The sequence below is a fragment of the Podarcis cretensis genome (assembly GCF_951804945.1).
Source record: "Podarcis cretensis genome assembly, chromosome: 4".
Taxonomy (NCBI): Eukaryota; Metazoa; Chordata; class Lepidosauria; order Squamata; family Lacertidae; genus Podarcis; species Podarcis cretensis.
In genome coordinates, this window is record NC_137173.1 from 92517895 (window position 1) to 92538029 (window position 20135).

Genomic DNA, 20135 nt, shown 5'->3' on the forward strand with positions numbered 1-20135 from the left:
TATTTTTCCTCCTTCCTTGGCATATCAGAGAGGTTAAGGGGGCAAAAAGAGAACATGTTAGCAGAGTTTGCTGCCATCGAAATCCAGATCTCTGCTTTTGAAATCAAGCTATTCCGTAGAAACAACTGGACAAGAAACAATGCCATTTGTGGGTATGATAAGGTCAAAGCACATAAAGCGTTTAAAAATCATATTGTCAGAAAAGCACTGTTTAACGTCTGGATAAGATATAAGGACTTGCTCGAAAATAAAACCCCAAGGTGGTTGTCACCAATGGAAGCAAAGGCTCAGAAAAAGCTCAATATGGAGGCCAAATGGCCGAAATATTGGGAAATTCTGGAACAAGAGGGAGATAGATTAAAACTACAGAGTTTTGAAAAACTAAAAAATAGAGTGCGGGATTGGCTCCATTATTATCAAATAATGGAGGCATATAATCTGGACAAAAAAAATGGCTTCCAAGTGGAAAAATCAAAATTGGAAATAGAGCTGTTAGATCCCAAAAGTAAGAACTTGTCAAGAATGTATAACTTGCTGTTGAAATGGAACACTCAGGATGAAACGGTGAAATCAGCTATGATTAAATGGGCACAAGATGTTGGACATAATATTATGATGGCTGACTGGGAACAGTTATGGACCACAGGTATGAAATTTACGGCATGTAATGCCTTAAGAGAGAATATAATGAAAATGATTTACAGGTGGTACATGACACCAGTCAAGCTTGCAAAAATTTACCATTTGCCCGATAATAAATGTTGGAAATGTAAAGAGACTGAAGGCACATTCTTTCACCTTTGGTGGACATGCCCAAGGATTAAGACTTTCTGGGAAATGATCTATAATATAATGAAAAAGGTATTTAAATATACTTTTCTGAAGAAACCAGAGGCCTTTCTCCTGGGCATGGTCAGCCAATTGGTGCCAAAGAAGGATAGAACTTACTTTATGTATGCTACAACAGCAGCAATAATACTTGTGGATCGAGTTCCCGACCCCCGATATGTGAAATAAACACACAAGGACACACGATATAAGGTTAATGGGCAAGAAAAGGCCACAACTTTATTGATTACAGCAGTGAAAAGGTATTGGCTTAGGCATCGGATGACTATAGGAGGTGGGTTTATTCAACAGTAGGTGGAGCCTGTTGATGCTAATACAACTATAGGCTCACCCCCTGATGTCACTGAGGGTCGTGCCATGGCCTCCCGCCAAGCAGGCATCGGACGGAATACACGACCGCCAGATTCCTTTAACGGAATAACCCACGGTAGATAGCATAGGCGATGGCCACACCTAGCCCTTGACACACATGAATCCAATGCCTAACCTACCCACCAATACCACAAAAGTTGTGACAATTGCTCCAGGAGGTGGAGCTTGGGCTCCCACCCACAACCACTCCCCTCTCTTCCAGGGAGGAGAGTCTTTATTGCAAAGTACTGGAAGACACAAGATCTACCCACCCAGGAAGAATGGCAGATGAAGGTGATGGTGGAAATGACTGGCAGAATCCAAGACCAGGGAGAAGAGTCGGTGGAAGAAGATTGGAAGAAATTTAAAGTTTATTTACAGAAACATTGTAAAATTAAGGAATGTTAGAAGGAGGCTGGAATGAAGTTATGTGGCTTTAGCGGAAATATTATAAAGGATTAAGTAAAAATAGATGGTTAATGGATGAAAGAAGGAAAGGTAAAGTTACACTATATTAAGATAAATTATAGGATAAAAATTGGGAAAGTTGGAAAGGTTTGCTGAAATAGCTGACCGAACTAGAATACAAAAAAAGGGAGGTGCGAGGAGGTCAAGGAAACAAGTAAATGAAAGATAAGTTACGGGAAGGTTCGTTGTGTTTTTTAATTGTTTCTATTTCTCTGTTTTTTGGTTTTTATAAAATTTTTTCTAATTTTTTTTTCCTATTCTCCTCTTTCTTTATTGTGATGTGTTGTTAAGTTTTTGTTTAACTTGGAATTATCTCCTTTTCCTTTTGTAACATTTAAAACGTTAATAAATATTATTAAAAAAAGAAAAAGAAACAATGCCATTTGTGGAAAACAAAGAGTATAACATTATCCTTTCGTACAAGAGTACAGTGCAATGCAAATGGAATCTGCAATGCTAATTGTGAAAAAATACAGATTCACTTCAGCAGGTAACTATCTCGAATATACTGCCCTACTTGGTGGAAGGCAGAAATATATGTGGAAATCAAGGGGCAGTGTTTATGTATCCGCATAATTTACTTTGGATAGGCATGAAGTAAGGCAGGTTTTATTTCTGAGACATGTAGACAACTCTGATTAGCATCCATCCACCCTTTTTTCTCATTCTATCATTGTTTGTTTGTTTGTTTGTTTGTCTGTTTGTCTGTTTGTTTGTTTGTTAAATATGTGTCTATGCTGACTTTTATTAGTACACCCCCCCGGGCTGTAAACATCAGTAATAAAACAATGCAACAACTTTTCATTAAAAACACAATGCAACATTCACAAAATATAAGCAGAGAAGAAAAAATCAGTTTGAATATCAGTGAATAAATGGCTGTGTTATGCCTCCCCTGTTACCAGAATTCACAACTTGCTGAGATTCCCAGTCTTCAGGGAGAATGCTGTTGAATTCGGGTCGTGTTTGTGGGTTTGTTTGTTGATCGCTGTGAGAATATTTGATGAACGCTAGTGAAAGCACCAGATTTTGCCTCAAGTGAAATTCAAAATGAATGTGGGGGTTTCTTCAAATTTCAGTCCCTTAAGAGCACACTAAAAGAAGAGCCCTGCTGGGTCAGACTTAATGCTTATCCAATTCATTTCTTAATATTTTAATGGTGGCCAGTGCCGACCAGATTCCTATGGGAAGTCCACAAGCAAGGCATGAGTGCAGGACCACTCTCCTACTCATGGTCTCTAGTAGGGGTGGACTGAGGCATTTTAGCACCTGGGGAGAAGGCAAAGCTGGATGGTGGACTGCATCCCCTCTCGCTAACTTGGCAGGAAGAGAGGCATTCTGCCTTAGGTGCTGACTCCTGGGGGCTGAGGCACTTTGGGGACCCTCAGTTTTTTAAAGGGGTGGCGGGTGCCTCCATTGTTGAGACTAAACACAAAGCTGGGCACAGAACAACTCCAGGACATCATGCAACATCATGCAAGAGACATCAACACATCACATCGCTTTGGGCCCCCTCAATGTACCTCAGAAGGTGCCGCCTCTGCATTCTGCAGACCTATGCTGCCAGTCCCTTCCTGCCTCTACAGGCTGGGGAAGCCAGCAGCAAAGCTGGTGTCAGGAATGAGCCAGCTCCCAGTGAAGGTTTGCAGTCAACTGCAGAAAGCAGCCAGGAACAGAGAGACTTTGATGTTAGTCAGACAGGGGAGAGCTGGCAGCTGCAGACTTCGGCTCTTCCTGACCTTGACAGAGAGGCTGATAAGGCAGTAGCTGAGAGCAGGCTAGAACACAGCCAGAGCTTGTCAGAAGCACAATCAGGCATGGATAAACTTAGAGACAGCCTCTCAGACCCGGAAGAGGTTGGAGCTGATCCAATAAGTCTGAGAAGTCTGCGAATGGGAGGGTTGTTAGACAGGAAGCAAAACAAGAGACGTAAGGGTCGTAAGTTCAATATCTGCTGGAGACTCCGGAAGGAGTCTTCAGAAGGGTTATCTTGAGTAATGATGCCGGAGGCTTTGTTAGAGCCATCTGGAGCTATCTGTTTGTTTTTGCATAGAGCGTGTGAGAGAAAACTGATAGATGAGGTACCTATAGAGGAGCAATGAGACCAAGGATTCTAGCTGATATAACATCTGAGCCAATTGCTATTATATTTGGGGTCATATATAGACCTGGCAGAGTCTCAGACCCACAGAAACAAGAAGATATCAAAGCAATCTATCAACAATTAATTTACAAGCACCTAAAGGAAAATGGGTTCATACAAGCAGGTAATCACCCAGAAGACTCTACCTTCCCACTTGTAATAAGAGTTTAGCCAAAGAAAGCTGTGAGAATAATAAAGGGTCTGCAAGGAGACACATGATAACATGAAGGTATTTCATAAAATTTAGCCAGAAGAAAAGCTTCCGGTGGGGGTGGGGGTGGATATGATGATCATTTTCAAATGTTTTTAAATGCATCGGAAAGGAGACGCCAATACACACAGACAAAAGGGCAATGGATTCCAGGGAAGAGCTAATTTAACATCATGATACTTTCCTTTTTATATGAGTGATTCAGCTGTACAGACACGGGAGGAATCAGTGTTGAATCAATTTATACACAGAATCTGGTGGTTCCAACTTGATCAAGATTTGCCTTTATTGGACTGCCTTTAGTTTGAAGCTCCTGCTTGTGTCTGAGCTGCTTTTTCATAGCCAGTCCCCCCAAAAAAGTTACATGCAAATTTATATCATTATAATTATATCATTAAGTTATTATGATGCATATCATACATGAGAGAGAAACACACAGAGAGAAAATCAGGCCCTGTGCTTTTACATTGTTAAAGTAAAGCAGGTTACATCTGACTTAGTGACAGCCAGTGGGGCTTATATATAATTGCTTCTTTCTGTTGGAAGAGTTGGAAGTGGATTTAATTAATAAATAATAAATTTGGCTTTATATAACTGGCAACGGGAGCTAAAAATGTTCAGGCCTGCTCTGTACGTGAGAATGTGCAATAGAGGTTTTATGAACAGTCAGGACATTTAATAGAAATAAGTGGTTAGCTCGCTGCATTTTCTTCTTCTCATTCTCGTCTCTCTCTCCTTTCTCGCCTTGTGCTACACTGTGTTTTCTTATTCACATTTAATGATTTCTGCAGGTGCCCAAAGAAGCTTTGGATTCACATTTTTCTGTGTGTGTGCAAATCGTGCCATTTCTCCAGTTATTCTCCAAATTATTATTCTCCAGTTACTTCTGTATCTGAGCATCACTAATTTCTTCTTTGTTTTCTTGGGCTCCTTCAGCGTTAGACAGGTAAATATGGAAGAAATTTTATTTCAAGGGGAAATGCATGCATCTACATTTTCATCATTTTTATGCCTTTAGAAATTGCAACTTTACATCAGTGACTATAATACATGATGAAACAGCTCAGATACAGGTCTGTCATTTAGTTACTTTCTTTCTGGTGATGAAACAGAGGGGGGAAGGGATGAAAGCCAGCATAGTCAAAATGTGTTGCTAAGCCTTGGACTGCAGTCCTAAAGTCTGTTCATGCAGGTTTTTCCATTGCTGGCAACAGAATAGCAAAACAGAACATTTACTCAAGCAGCATAGTCTGTCTATAACCAACGAGAGGAAAGCCAACAGTTCTGCAGCTGTTTTTTCTTTGCTGGATCATGGCTCTCTATATGACATAACAATGCTACACAAATACCTGAGGAAAATAGATTTTTGTACTATGGATATTTTTCCTTGGTTGTCTTTCATGCAGGGGAGAAAAACTGTTGCGCAGAATAGGGCCAAAGTGTAGGCACTTATTTGTTGTTGTTGTTTAGTCGTTTAGTCGTGTCCGACTCTTCGTGACCCCATGGACCAGAGCATGCCAGGCACTCCTGTCTTCCACTGCCTCCTGCAGTTTGGTCAAACTCATGCTGGTAGCTTCGAGAACACTGTCCAACCATCTCGTCCTCTGTTGTCCCCTTCTCCTTGTGCCCTCCATCTTTCCCAGCATCAGGGTCTTTTCCAGGGAGTCTTCTCTTCTCATGAGGTGGCCAAAGTCTTCAAGCCTCAGCTTCAGGATCTGTCCTTCCAGTGAGCACTCAGGGCTGATTTCCTTCAGAATGGAGAGGTTTGATCTTCTTGCAGTCCATGGGACTCTCAAGAGTCTCCTCCAGCACCATAATTCAAAAGCATCAATTCTTCGGTGATCAGCCTTCTTTATGGTCCAGCTTTCACTTACACACATTAAAAACACACACATACGAAAAGAGAGCGAGAGAGAGTGAGTTTGCTGTGTTTCTGTCCAGTTCTCTTTCACGGAACACAAGGCAACCGGAGAAACCAAACTGGACAGAATATTCGTCAGAGCTTAAAATGAACACTGAAACATAAACAGGTTTAAGGCACACATGTAGATCCAAAGGGCGTGGAAGTGAAACGATTCTCTATGGTGGGCTGTAACACCCCATGTGGCATATGATTTCCCATCAATCCTAGATATGCTATGAAGCAGAGATTAAGAAATTAGCCACTTTAGGTTAGAAGAGCAAAATAAAGGATATAATTTAGATCTGTAAACATTGCCATGGTAGTAATGTTTCAGCAGATGCTGCCAAGTAGTTTTTTTGGTTAATGACCCATGAGAAAGTAAACATCAGGTGTTCAGCTAGGTCAGGTGATGATACAGGAGTAATCCTGTCGAACTGTAGAGGAACAGCAAAACACTGATGGCCTGATAAAACACAGGACTCGGCTATACAGCTGCAAATAAAACGTTTTAAGTGTGTTTTAAGTACAACATACAATGTGACTCTACATGGCGATGGCAAGCCTTATGGAAAATTAAATGTATTTTTTAAATTGCTTTTTTTAAAAAAGGATTTTCACAACTTTTTTTATATGTGTGTAGATTCCACCTCAGTCTTTCCTTTTATCACTAATGAACATGCTTTCACATTTTGCTGCATCTCAATTTATCCCATATTTTTCACATTCCGAATTTCATTTGTGCACTTTGTTTCTTTTAACTTACATTACACCCTTTGTCAGATGAGTCACAACAATAAAATGCATCACAAATGCATCAGGTAGTGGCGCCTGCCCTGTGGAACGCCCTCCCAGCAGATGTCAAAGCAATAAACAACTATTTTACTTTTAAAAGACAACTGAAGGCAGCCCTCTTTAGGGAAGTTTTTAATGTCTGATGCTGTACTGTTTTTAATATTCAGTTGGAAGCCGCCCAAAGTGGCTGGGGAAACCCAGCCAGATGGGCGGGGTATAAATAATAAATTATTATTATTATTATTATTATTATTATTATTATTATTATTATCACAACAACAACAACAACACAGCAGCAGCAGCAGCAACGACAACCCAGTTTATGAACTGGAACCAAATGCATTAGGAATTTAAAAAGCTCTGTCTAGAGAGAGGGTCCAATACTAACTTGTGACAGATTGGTGTAACAACAAGACATCTCCCCACAAACAGGGGACAGATGAATTTATTTTTCATCTGAATTTGGGCCCCATCCTCAACCCCCACTTCCCTATAAAACAAGACTTGCTAAGTCAAGTCAGCAGTAGCCAAAGTGGTCCTGTCCCATGGACAGGAAATTATGGAGGTCCCTCCCTTCTCCAGCTGGTTGGTCAAAAGGTGTGAGTAGTTCTTGTGACACTCTAGTAGCCCTTGGGAAAACTATGCTTTCTGATGGTCTACCTAGAGAAATGACCTCTCACATTCTCTTTCTCTTTGCCCCTACTAGTGCTAGTTGCCTGACAAGTGCCATGTAAAGAAAAGAGTGAGAGTGTCTGGGTCTCAACTAGGGCCAGGGCCTTTTCAGTAGTGGCCCCGACTTGGTGGAACGCTCTGTAACAAGAGACTAGGGCCCTGTGGGACTTGACATCTTTCCACAGAGCCTGCAAGACAGAGCTGTTCCATCTGGCCTTTGGTTTGGACTCAGTCTGACCTTCATGTTTCCCTCCCCTTATGGTTTTGATCTATGGGCTACTTTTAAAATGAGGCTGCATTTTAAACTGCATTTTAACATGTATTCCCCCCCTCCCTGTTATGTTTTTACTGTAATTTTACTGGTGTTAGTCGCCCTGAGCCCGGCTCTGGCTGGGGAGGGCAGGGTATAAATTATTATTATTATTATTATTATTATTATTATTATTATTATTATTGCCCAGCAGGTGAAGTGGAGGGAAGCTCTCAGGTTGCTGTGACTAAATCAGAAATTATTCTTTCTCTTGGCTTTTAAACCAAGGCAGAGAAAAAAATCAGGACTCCTAATGTTCACCTCCAGGAAGAGGAGGCTTATTATAATCCCCACAAACTTCTAATTTGGCCCAGATCCAGCAAGCATAACTGGCATCTACTATTCTTCAACCCTGCCTGATCAGAAAGGGAAAAAGTGAGGTCCCAAGAGGAAAATTTGGTCTGGTCTGCAGTTGCAAGGAGGATGCCTGCATATCTGTCTGAGAGCTGATAGAGAAATAACATATCGGTTTGAGCATAATATTGAAATGCACTTCAAATTTTACTTGATAAAAAAAAAAATTGTCTTCTCTAGTGTGTCTAGTTAAGGGAACAGTAGTATATAGTAAAGTAAAGGTACCCCTGCCCGTACGGGCCAGTCTTGACAGACTCTGGGGTTGTGCGCCCATCTCACTTAAGAGGCCAGGGGCCAGCGCTGTCCGGAGACACTTCCGGGTCACGTGGCCAGCGTGACATCGCTGCTCTGGCCAGAGCCAGAGCCAGAGCCAGAGCCGCACACGGAAACGCCGTTTACCTTCCCGCTGGTAAGCGGTCCCTATTTATCTACTTGCACCCGGAGGTGCTTTCGAACTGCTAGGTTGGCAGGCGCTGGGACCGAGCAGCGGGAGCGCACCCCGCCGCAGGGATTCGAACCGCCGACCTTTCGATCGGCAAGCCCTAGGCGCTGAGGCTTTAACCCACAGCGCCACCTGCGTCCCTAGTATATAGTTCCGTTATAAACTTTGTTCCATGAAAACTGAATATGGAGTTTACATATTCTAGTCATACGCTTTGTATACATAATATTAGTTCTTCAGTTATGTTTTAAGAAAACAGATTCCTACCCACTGGAAACAAACAAACAAAAACCCCTTTTACTGTTGCAATTATGTGTATCTTATGTACTCTTTTATGTGAGGTAATGAAAGATCTTACCTTATGTTATGTATCTATTATTAACCTGCTACGCTTTGTCCGTGTTCTGTTTTTTTAGGGATGATGTCGATTTGTTCCAATGCAAAAGTAAATGTCAGCATCTCCTTGACATACCTGTCTTATTTTTTCATGTCAATTTCACTCTTCATTTCATATTAGCTTGTTATGTTTCTATAATTGCATTTCCATTTTTCTCTCACGAAAAAGCCACCAGTTCTATAGAAACTAAAGCAAGAATTCCTATGCTTAAAATAGGCTTGATTTTAATTTGTATTGTTGAAGCAGTCTGGAAGAACCTGGATTTTTAAAATATCCATCACAGTGTTTTATTAATAGAAACACCCTCACTTTGAACTGGGACACGGGTGGCACTGTGGGTTAAACCACAGAGCCTAGGACTTGCCGATCTGAAGGTCGGCAGTTCGAATCCCCACAACGGGGTGAGCTCCCATTGCTCGGTCCCTGCTCCTGCCAACCTAGCAGTTCGAAAGCACGTCAAAGTGCAAGTAGATAAATAGGTACTGCTCTGGTGGGAAGGTAAATTGTGTTTCCGTGTGCTGCTCTGGTTCGCCAGAAGTGGCTTAGTCATGCTGGCCACATGACCCGGAAGCTGTACGCCGGCACCCTTGGCCAGTAAAGCAAGATGAGCGCCGCAACCCCAGAGTCGCCCACGACAGGACCTAATGGTCAGGGGTCCCTTTACCTTTACCACTCTGAATTGGCTTCATTTCCTCTCAGGGATGTTTCCTCTGCAAACCACTGTTCCAAATCTATACTGTCCTCCTGCTCCTGGGAAAATTCAGAATCCAAATCAGGAGCATGAAGGGGGGGGAGGCTCCCACCATTCCTCCTCAATGCAGCACTCCTCAGCACGGTCCCTGACACAGTGGTAAAAAAGGGCACTGACACTATAGCTGACTAGCACTGAGCAGCAATGTAGTGTACAAAAGCAATTTGCTTTGGGGGATCTTTTGGGATGTATTTCAGGTGTCCCCAAAGGCCTGTTTTTCATGCCTAAAGCCTACTTGTGCCTTAAAATCTTCCGAGCAGGAGGCCTGCTGGCCGAAATATTGGGAAATAATAGAAAAAATTGGAGACAAATGGAGGTTGCAGAGCATGGAGAAATTAAAGAATAAGGTGCAAGATTGGTTACATTACGCTCAAATTCAAGAGGTTTTTATATAGGATAAAAAGATAGGATTCCAGGTGGAGAAGTCGAAATTAGAGACAGAACTGTTGGAACCAAAGACTAAGGTACTTTCGAGAATGTATAACTTGCTGCTTAAATGGAACACACAGGATGAGACTGTTAAATCAGCCATGATAAAATGGGCTCAGGATATTGGGTATAACATTATGTTTGAGGACTGGGAAAGGTTATGGACCACCGGAATAAAATTCACGGCATGTAATGCCTTGAAGGAGAATATTATGAAAATGATATATAGGTGGTACATGACCCCAGTCAAGCTTGCAAAAATATATCACCTGTCTGATAATAAATGTTGGAAATGTAGAGAGGCTGAGGGGACATTCTTTCACCTCTGGTGGACATGCCCAAAAGTGAGGGTCTTCTGGGAAATGATCTATAATGAACTAAAAAAGGTATTTAAATATACCTTTGTTAAGAAACTGGAGGCCTTCCTCTTGGGCATTGTCGGCCAGAAAGTGTCAAAGAAGGACAGAAATTTCTTTATGTATGCGACAACAGCAGCAAGAATACTTATTGCAAAGTATTGGAAGACACAAGACTTGCCCACACTGGAAGAGTGGCAGACACAATTGATGGATTATATGGAATTGGCTGAAATGACTGGCAGAATCCGAGACTTGGGAGAAGAAACAACGGAAGAGGACTGGAAGAAGTTTAAGGACTATTTACAAAAACAATATAAGTTGTATGAATGTTAAGTATTTGCACGATTTAGAAAATCTCAGTTCCAGCAAATAGATTTTGTAAAATAGAAAATTAAGTTATAATTAAGAAAATGTCGAAATTTAAGGCAACAATATGTTTAAATTTAAGGTATGAGTAAATGATAAAAATTATCTTAAATTTAGAAGTATAATATTTGGAAAGTACAAAATAAGGTATGAAACAAGGTAATAATTTGCTGATATTTTTAATATAAATAATGCAGGGTAAAGGAGATATGAGGAAGTCCAGTTAGTTATATATAAAAAAAATTGTATTGAATGGTTGGTTTTTTTCTTTTCCTTTTTCCTTTTTTATTTTTTTTTCTCTATATGGTTTTTTGGTGTATTTGTTTTGGCTTTTTTGTGTACTATTTTTTGGTGAAGGGATCTTGTATGAAAATTTAATAAAATATTTAAAAATAAAATAAAATAAAATCTTCCGAGGCAGGGCCTTCTCTTTGTCCCATTATCAGGGGAGATATATAGTGCAGCAAGATAGGGTTCTTTTCCCGTGCTTGCAGTCATGGGATTGTTTTTAGCACATGACGTTTGTTTTCATTCCACATTGTGGGAAGTGATGGGGACAGGATGTTTGTATTACTGTATTTCCATGATGTAGGACTCTTTGTCCTTTGTCCTTTCTCTTTGCTGTTTGATGCTGATGAGGAAGGAGCTGAGTTAGAATGCTCCGAGTGTAAATAAAGTAGTTTAGCCAAAATGCTGCGCTGCTGAGTCTGTACGCTGACTGCACACACTCTGCTGATCCTAAAGTGTGCTGATGCCTCTTGGTATCAGTCGCTGTGATGTTCGGGCTGGAGAAAGATTTTGAAGCTCCCGAACGAATGACCAGGAGGGAGAGAGCATGCCAGTCATGCATGTGTCTCTGCCAGGTTCCTACTCATGTGTGGGACCTTCTGACAATAAGTACCCATCTCAAAATGAGGAAGGACAGAGCCTCTGTTTGGAAAACCCATCTTTGATAGACTGAACCAAAAGCTTTAGGCATGAAAAACAGGCCTTTGAGGACACCTGAAATGCATCCCAAAAGTTCTCCCAAAGCAAACTGCTTTTGGCTATATTGGGATTCTGTGATGTTGGTCCTGAAGGATCTGCACTGATTGCCTGTTTGATTCCAAGTCCAATCCAAGGTTTTAAACAAGGCACTCCTAAGTTGGTTTGGGGTCCAGTTCATCTACCAATTTCAGCTGGATCACTCCTAGCCCAGCCTAAAATCAGGGAGACTATAAATCCCTAGGGTCAGGAGGCAGGGGAGCGAGAATGAAGCAGAGAGTGCAGGAGGAGAATCTTGCCTGCATCATCTCCTCTGCTCCTGCATCCAACCACATATTTAATACCATCACCCCTTTTGACAGCTCTGGGTCCTTCTGGGTGGACTGAAGCTGATCTGTGTCAATATGTGACTGCTTCAACCTGTTCTGGACTAATCCTGGATTGGCCTGGTTCACTTCAGGATCTGGGATTTGTCCAGACAGGCTGCACAGCCCTAGTTTTATTGATAAAGCCCTAAGTACCTTCAGACTCCCAAAATTGGAGGAATGTTACCTCTTTCCCAACCTACCTGTGCCTTAAAATCTTTCGAACAGGACCTTCTCTTTGTCTCATTGTTAGGGGAGATACATATTGCAGCAAGTTGAGCAATGGCCTCCTCTGTGGTGGTACCTGGAATGCCCCCCTCTCTGAAGTATGGTTAGTGCTGGCTCTTTTTACCTTTTCTTCACCATCTGAAAACATATCTCTTCACATAGTTCTTTTCTTGAGTTTGAAGGTGATATGTCCAATGGTTAAATGATGGGATCACTGTCAGTAGTTTTAAGACAGTGTAGATGTTCAATTTGAAGTTGTTGATTATTTGATTTGCTTTATATCCCCCTTTTAACGGGGCTGCCTGTAACATCCAGATAGAAATACTTGTACCAAAAATATTATTTAATAAAAACTTTCTGATTAATTATTGCACCCTTTTAGCCAACCACAAGGATTTCGATCCGATCAATCAACTAAACATCACAAGAAATACTCCCTTGCGACTAGAGATTTTTCAGGGTAGAGTCACAAGACTAGGAGCAAATGCATGCATCGTCAGAATGATACATTTTGATTTTGAAGGAGAAAGAGCAAGACACTCATGTGTCATCTTGACAGCAGCCAGCAACACTGGCATCAACAATAAACATCTGCTACTTTTCACTTCCAGGGGTCTTTGCATTATTTTCCAAAGTTACTTCTTTTTTCTTTTTCTTTTTTTACTGTTAGGCAAACTGTTTCCTGGAATATTTACCCAGAACATATTTCATATGTACAAGCTTTAGTGAGTGGAGCTGAAGCAAACAGATGTGCTAACCCCAATGTGCACTTTTTATAGTGGATCCCCAGTGGGCTGACATTTTAAATGGAGACCAAATTCTCATTAACTTTCGGCAAGCTATTGACTTTCAGCATACATAGGCAGTCACTGCTTGTTGAGAAATGTTATTAGAAAGTGAAGGTAATCAACAAATAGAAGGCTTTGCCGTCCTTCTGTTGAACATTTCTCAGCCTAAACTAATCAGAGCAAGGTGCAAGCGTGATGAAAGCTTTTGAAGACATCTTTAGTAGAGAAAGCATAATTTCCACACCAACCAAAAGAGAACATTCTTACCCTTGTCAAAGAAAGCACATGTAGGTGGAAAGAGGCAAGCAAAAGTTTAGTAAATCCTCATAGACAGCTTTGGAAAAAGAAACCACACAAATTCTACTTTCTGCTGCAGGGCTGCAGAACTTTTTAAACTTGTAAGCTGATTGGCTACTCCAAGCATGCGATTTCTCTTCATTTGCTTGTTTGCCTCATTGGGTCTTCTTTCTGTATTTATCATCCGGGGTCAATAGTGTTTGAGTAAAGGAGCTTTTAATTGATTTGTCATGCTGTGGTTATTTTGTTTATTTGTTTGTTTTGAACATTTCTATACTGCCCAATTAACCATGTTCCCTGAGCCATTTACAATCCTTTTAAAAGTAAAAATCGATAAAATACAAATATAGCGAAACCAAAACCAATCTATTGCTTACAGAAACTGCATATCAACATCAAATCAGAGCAAAACCATTGTGAAGTGACGCAAGTTAGATGAAAACAAAGTGGTAGTGGCAAAACTGGTCAGGGATCTGAAATGCACCAAACCTCAATTATCTAAATGCCTGGAAGCATCAAATAAGACCTAATATGGATCACAAGGCAAGACTCTCTGGTGAGGATATTCCACAACTGGGGTACCATTTCTGAAAAGTGCTTCTCCTTAATAACCACCTGACTGATCTCATTAGGCAGGAGAACCTGGAGAAAGGCCCCTGCTTAAGTTCTGGCCAGGTATATCTTCTTACATGGGTATGTTTATCATGTTGTTTTATTGTTCATCAATTTGGCGCTTGCCTTAATGAAACTCTTTTAGTTCTTCTGGAAATTATTAGTGGTTTTGCTTATGCAGGAACTTCCATATTTGCCTTGTGTTGGGCAGGTTTCAGTAGCAGCTATAACTTTAGCAGCCAGTGATGCCAGGCGTGTTTTTGAGCAAGGATAACCTGGATTTAACACCCATCAAATTAAATTTAGAATGGCAAAATGAGAGATTTGAAGGTTATTTCCCTCCCATTTTGTGGTAATCCCATTAAAACCATAAGCTTAACTGGGTCAGAGGAGGCAATAAACCCTTCTGGAGCACAAACAACTCATGTGCTAAAGGAATCTGTTCCTGTTGTGGCTCTGGCTCTATTCTGTCACAAGGCAGACTGCTGTCAGTCTTGTACAGGAGTGCACAGACTTTAGAGTGGCCAGACCTACTTTGCTTTTTATTGGAAGCCCACAATCAACTAACCAGAGCCTGGTGCAAAAGAATTAAAGTTTGGGGAAAAGAACATGGTTCCTCCAAGCACATGGTACGAATCTGTTTTAAGTACCAGAACTGAATTGAGGTCACAGTCCTTTTGCTCAAAACTAGCTTTCTTCATTTCAACAGTCTAATTTAGGAAAGAAAAGTCATATTCCTGCCCACCACTAGTGTGCACCCTCTGACAGATTATCCCTGAGAGAAAGTGGTTTTCAAATGCCAAAACATTGCCCACCCTTGGTTTGGGTAATGGAGTGCTCTCATAAGGTTCCTGGGACGTTGAAATAAAAAGATGTGGCCAAAATGAAACTGGATAAATTTAAAATGCCAGTTTTCCAAACAAGGAGAACATGCACACCTTTCTATGCAACTGAAATATACTCGGAGTCGAGTGTGGATTTCATGCTCTTTATTCAGCTCATAGTAGTGAGGAATGAAAGTTTTCCCAAAATATCTGCTCTATATACATTATTTACACAATGGGCCGCACGTGATTGGCTAATTCCGGGATTCTCCTGTAGGCCAATCAGGTTGCGGATTCACTTCCACCTGGAGCTGGATTTGGTGGCTCCTGCGGACCAATCATACTGCTGCATTGTTCTAGGACCAATCAGACTGCTGCATTTTGGATCCTATTGTTCTAGGACCAATCAGACTGCTGCATTTTGGATCCTATTCAACTCAGTACATAGCAGCAACCTACTAGGAATACAAGGACTTCTGCATTCATTGATCCTTTGCCCAGTTACTCATGCATGAGTCCATTGAAATCCATGGGATGTATTGACACATAATGCATGACAGATTCATGCCCTTATAGCACTAAGAGGTTGAAAGAAGCAGTTCATAAGAAAGACTGCTTATGGCCAGCTGCCTCAAAGGAATAGGTGTCTGGTGTTATGAAGTACTAGAAGTGAAGAGCTGTTAGCATCATTTGTATTAACCTATAGCTAGTGTCTACACAATATGGCAGGGGAGGCAAAAGAGATGAAAATAGAACAGAGAGATTGAAATTATAACCAATATTTTGATGGATGAGCTAGTGACCTTTGCGAGATGAAAGCAAAAGAACACATCTTCTGAGCAACTCTATTTACAATTATTTTATGTCATATTTTGAAAGATCAGGATGTTAGGCCAAGGCAAGAATCTTTCAGCTGAATAATTATTAGAATAGTTTGCCATAGCACACAAATGCACGAACACACACATAACTGTAACTAGTAAGACATAATATTCACGTACACGTCTCGGATATAGCTAAATAGAAATGGTTCTTGAAAAACTCAAAAGAACAATCTTTATGGATAGGATAAGCATGGATAGAGCCAGAAACAGGAGACAAAAGAAATGGCAAACCAGATACTGAATGGGGCAAGCCGTAATTTACTTGAACCTCCCAAAACAGAAGCTTCACTGTGTTTGTACACTAATTTATAACATTTCTTTACCCAGCCCTTCACCATAAAGTCCCAGGGCAGTTTATAGCAATAAAGTATACAATTATTAAAAGAAATAAAACCACTGCAATTATAAAGCACATGGAACTATCCCAAATAGAGCAGGACAGTATAAATAGTAAATTATAATAATCTGCACAAATAATTTCTGATTGCAAATGTATTTACTCATAAGGTAGATAAACTGATTTCAATTAGATGTACATCTATATGGATATGTTTAGGATCAGTGCCTTATATTTTTTTTTAAATGGATTTAGTTGTGATATCTAATTGCTGCTCAAGATGGAAGATATAAAATAAATGACTAAAGAACAGGAACAGGGACAAGAACCCTTCCAGATCTATCTTGTAAAAGTGGTTGTGGTGGTTTTTGTTTTTTTAATAGCCATCCGATAGACAAAACAGGGAACTTTCCCCAAATATATATTTTACCACCAGATAGAGATACAGAAGGAGAATGTGTCACATGCTCCAAGTTGTTGTGCAGCACAGGAGTAATGTTATAATAAACATGCCAACCTTAGATACCATATTGCAACTGCCTTGCAATGCAGTTATTGCACAAAAGGTGGCCCTGAGGTGCCTCAGCCAACCGAGGTGCTGTGGCTGGAGCAGTATTGCTCACTTGCCATCCCAGTGCTGAGTCTGTTGTGGTGCAGGTGCAGCAGCAGGTGCATTCAGTTGGCTTTGCTGCTGCACCCAGTCTGCACCTAGCTCTCATCACCTCTCTCACCTGCCTCTGACTCCTGGCAGCAATGCTCAGCATCGGGAAGCCGGATGAGCAACATCACCCTGTGCTTGCTACAGGGTGACGACTCCCACACACAGATCATGTGCTTGCCACTGGTTCAAATCCCCCTGTGCTCTGTCAGCATATCTGAAGTGATCTCTATCTTCCATTGAATCTTGTAGCCCTTTGGCCAGTAGTATATATCCCATATATGGGACGCGGGTGGCACTGTGGTCTAAACCACAGAGCCTAGGGCTTGCCGATCAGAAGGTTGGCGGTTTGAATCCCTGCAACGGGGTGAGCTCCTGTTGCTCGGTCCGTCTCCTGCCACCCTAGCAGTTTGAAAGCATCTGCAAGTAGATAAATAGGTACCGCTCCGGCAGGAAGGTAAACGGCGTTTCCGTGCACTGCTCTGGTTCGCCAGAAGTGGCTTAGTCATGCTGGCCACATGACCCGGAAGCTCTACACCGGCTCCCTCGGCCAGTAAAGCAAGATGAGTGCCACAACCCCAGAGTCGTCTGCGACTGGGCCTAACAGTCAGGGGTCCCTTTGCCTTTACCTTATATATTCTATATACCCTCTGGGTGGTGGCTTTTTGTAACTGTCCCCAGATCATTTTTATGGTTTCTAGAACTTAAAAAAGAAGAAATGATTGGGTGTAGGTGTGTGTGTGGGGGGGGGGGGATAGTAATATGAAATATGGCTTGATTTTTAGGTTCAGAGTGGGTGCTTCAATCACAAAATTCCAAAATTCTGCCTAAAAATAAGCACATTCTTATCCTTCTTGTGTTTGTCTTTTGCTGGTACATGTCACTGATCTTTACTGTTTCATGCTTCTTTTTAAAATGGCTGTCCTGGCAGTTGGGAAGGAGGTGAGGGTCAGTGGTCAGCATCCTAGAAGCCTCTTCCTAAGCCCTTTCAAAGACATGAGGAAACTTGTGAAAGAAGAGTGGAGGAACAAATGCACCAGCGTTACTTTCCCACCATCATTCTATTAATCTTCCCCAAGGGCAGAGGCTCCCTTTGAGTATAGGAGGTTTCACCCTTCAGATGGTCACTCTCCCAACTTATGGGAGGGAGGGCAATGGGATTTGGAGGTGAAGCTGGTACATGACTTCCCCTCGCACGTTCTTCTTCTTCCTCTTCTTCTTTGGTGATCACTCGTAGCCAAGTAAGACTGGCATCCATGAACACAGTTTTAACAGTGAGTCCGTAAGTGACTGTGGAGCAGTGGCGTAGCGTGGGTTGTCAGCACCCGGGGCAAGGCAAGTAATTTGCACCCCCTAACTCATGGATTTTAGTAGGGGCAGAGAGCTGCGAGTGCGAGCACCCCCCCAGATGTTGCGCGCGGTGTGGCCAGCCCCCCTGCACCCCCCACGCTACGCCACTGCTGTGGAGGCCAATTCTGGATCCACACATCCTTCCACAGTGGGGACATAGGTTTCTGGGTGGGAGTTGATCACGGTGAGGGTTTTCCAAGTGTGCCTTCCTCTTAGAACGTTTCTCCCTTTTGTCCTGAGTTCAAGTTTCTTCAAAGCACATGACACCTTTGGTAAAGGTTGTTCTCCAATTGGAGCGCTCGCAGGCCAGTGTTTCCCAGTTGTCGGTGTTTATACTACATTTTTTAAGATTACATTGAGAGAGTCTTTGAACCTTTTTTGTTGACCACCAGCATTATGCTTTCCATTTTTAAGTTCGGAGTAGAGTAGTTGCTTTGGAAGACGATAATCAGTCATCCACACAATATGACCAGTCCAACGAAGCTGATGTTGAAGAATCATTGCTTCAACACTGGTGATCTTTGCTTCTTCCAGTACACTGGCATTAGTTCACCTGTCTTCCCACGTATGGTTATGGTGAACACAGGAGCCAACTTCTAGAGGCTGAGGTCCCTTCAGCTCCCCCTAAAATATTTGAGGGGACCAAGGGCCCCAAACTTTGATGGGCATTGTCTTCCAAAAGGTGTTTGAGTGCCGCATCTTGTGATTGATTATGTGGGGCAGAGCTTACCTGGTCCTCCCCCCTTCCCCCCAATATTTTATTCAAGGTGTTACCCCTGATGGTGAGAATCAGAAAAGTGACTGTGAAACCTAGGAAGGGAAGGGGCCCTTCTCAAAAGCTGCATAACAAATCCTCATTTCTTTTCTGTAATAACATATCATAGAAAATATATCTCAAGTTCTCTTCGTTGCTTTTATTCTCTTCATACTTGATCAAGCAATTGTGTGGGTTTCTTTTAAAAAATCATTTGTATACTGCCATTGAGTAACATTTGAATGACTTTTGATTCCTAGTCAGACTTATCCTTACATCTCATCTAAGTGCGTCTTGCATCTTTTTTCATTCTGTTGTCATAGTTTCACACTCAAGCAGAAGCAAAGAAACTTGCTGTCCTGGGTTCAGCTACATTTCTATTCATTTTCTTGGTTTTAAGATGCATATTATATTTTCTTAAAATTATCCTTCTATCCAGAGCGAAATACTGCTGGTTCAATGGAACTTTTAAGATTTCTAATATAAAATCTATAAAGGCTCCGCACCAGATTTGCAAGTTCATTGTCTCTTTTAGTTCTCTTCTGCTTCACCATCTCAGTATCACCTGCAATTCAAAGCCCACAACTATACATTAAACTGCATTAAGCTAACATAAAGAGAAATGCTTTTCACACAATACAGGGTGATATAGCTGCATGCCTCTCATTACCAGTAATGGAAGTTACATAACGTCTTTTGATACGGTGCTGAACATGTATCCCTGAGGGTCTAAATTCAAGTCAACTTGGAGAAACTCGCTGGGAAATTTGACATTAAAATGGTAAGTTTCTCATCAACATGTGTCATTTTGGTGAGACGCTGAGAGAAAAATCCTAAGAAACTTTGGCAAACTGCTTTTAGTCTCTCTTTATCTCTCATACAGAGAATCTGTTCCCTAATGATTTTTTTTCTTCCTACAAAGTTATAGAATTGAAAATGCTTAGAAGCCTCCTCACAACCATGAAGCCTTATAATACAGGTTTCCTAATTTTAGGGAGGATTGTGTGTTCAGCAGAATACACTTATTTTTATTTTTAACCAACTGTAGACCACCTTTTGAAATGAAAAGAAATATACACCAAAATAAAAAATATAATATAATATTGAAAGAGCCAAAACAACCATTTCATTTCAGAACCCTACTAACAACAGCACTATTTATTTTATTTTTTTAAAAAGTAGGGGGAGTGGATTTGGCCTAATTGCACACAGAATTGAATTGCACAATTGTGGGTCCACCATCAAGAAGGAAGGGCT

General features: G+C 41.3%; 1 long non-coding RNA gene across 1 annotated transcript; it reads left to right on the forward strand.

Annotated features, from left to right (window-relative positions):
• The first annotated feature begins 2042 nt into the window (after window positions 1–2042).
• LOC307214522 lies at window positions 2043–13683 on the forward strand. The gene is made up of 2 exons (XR_013838185.1): window positions 2043–2158; window positions 12768–13683. It is a non-coding gene; the product is annotated as an uncharacterized lncRNA (long non-coding RNA).
• Window positions 13684–20135: the final 6452 nt, after the last annotated feature.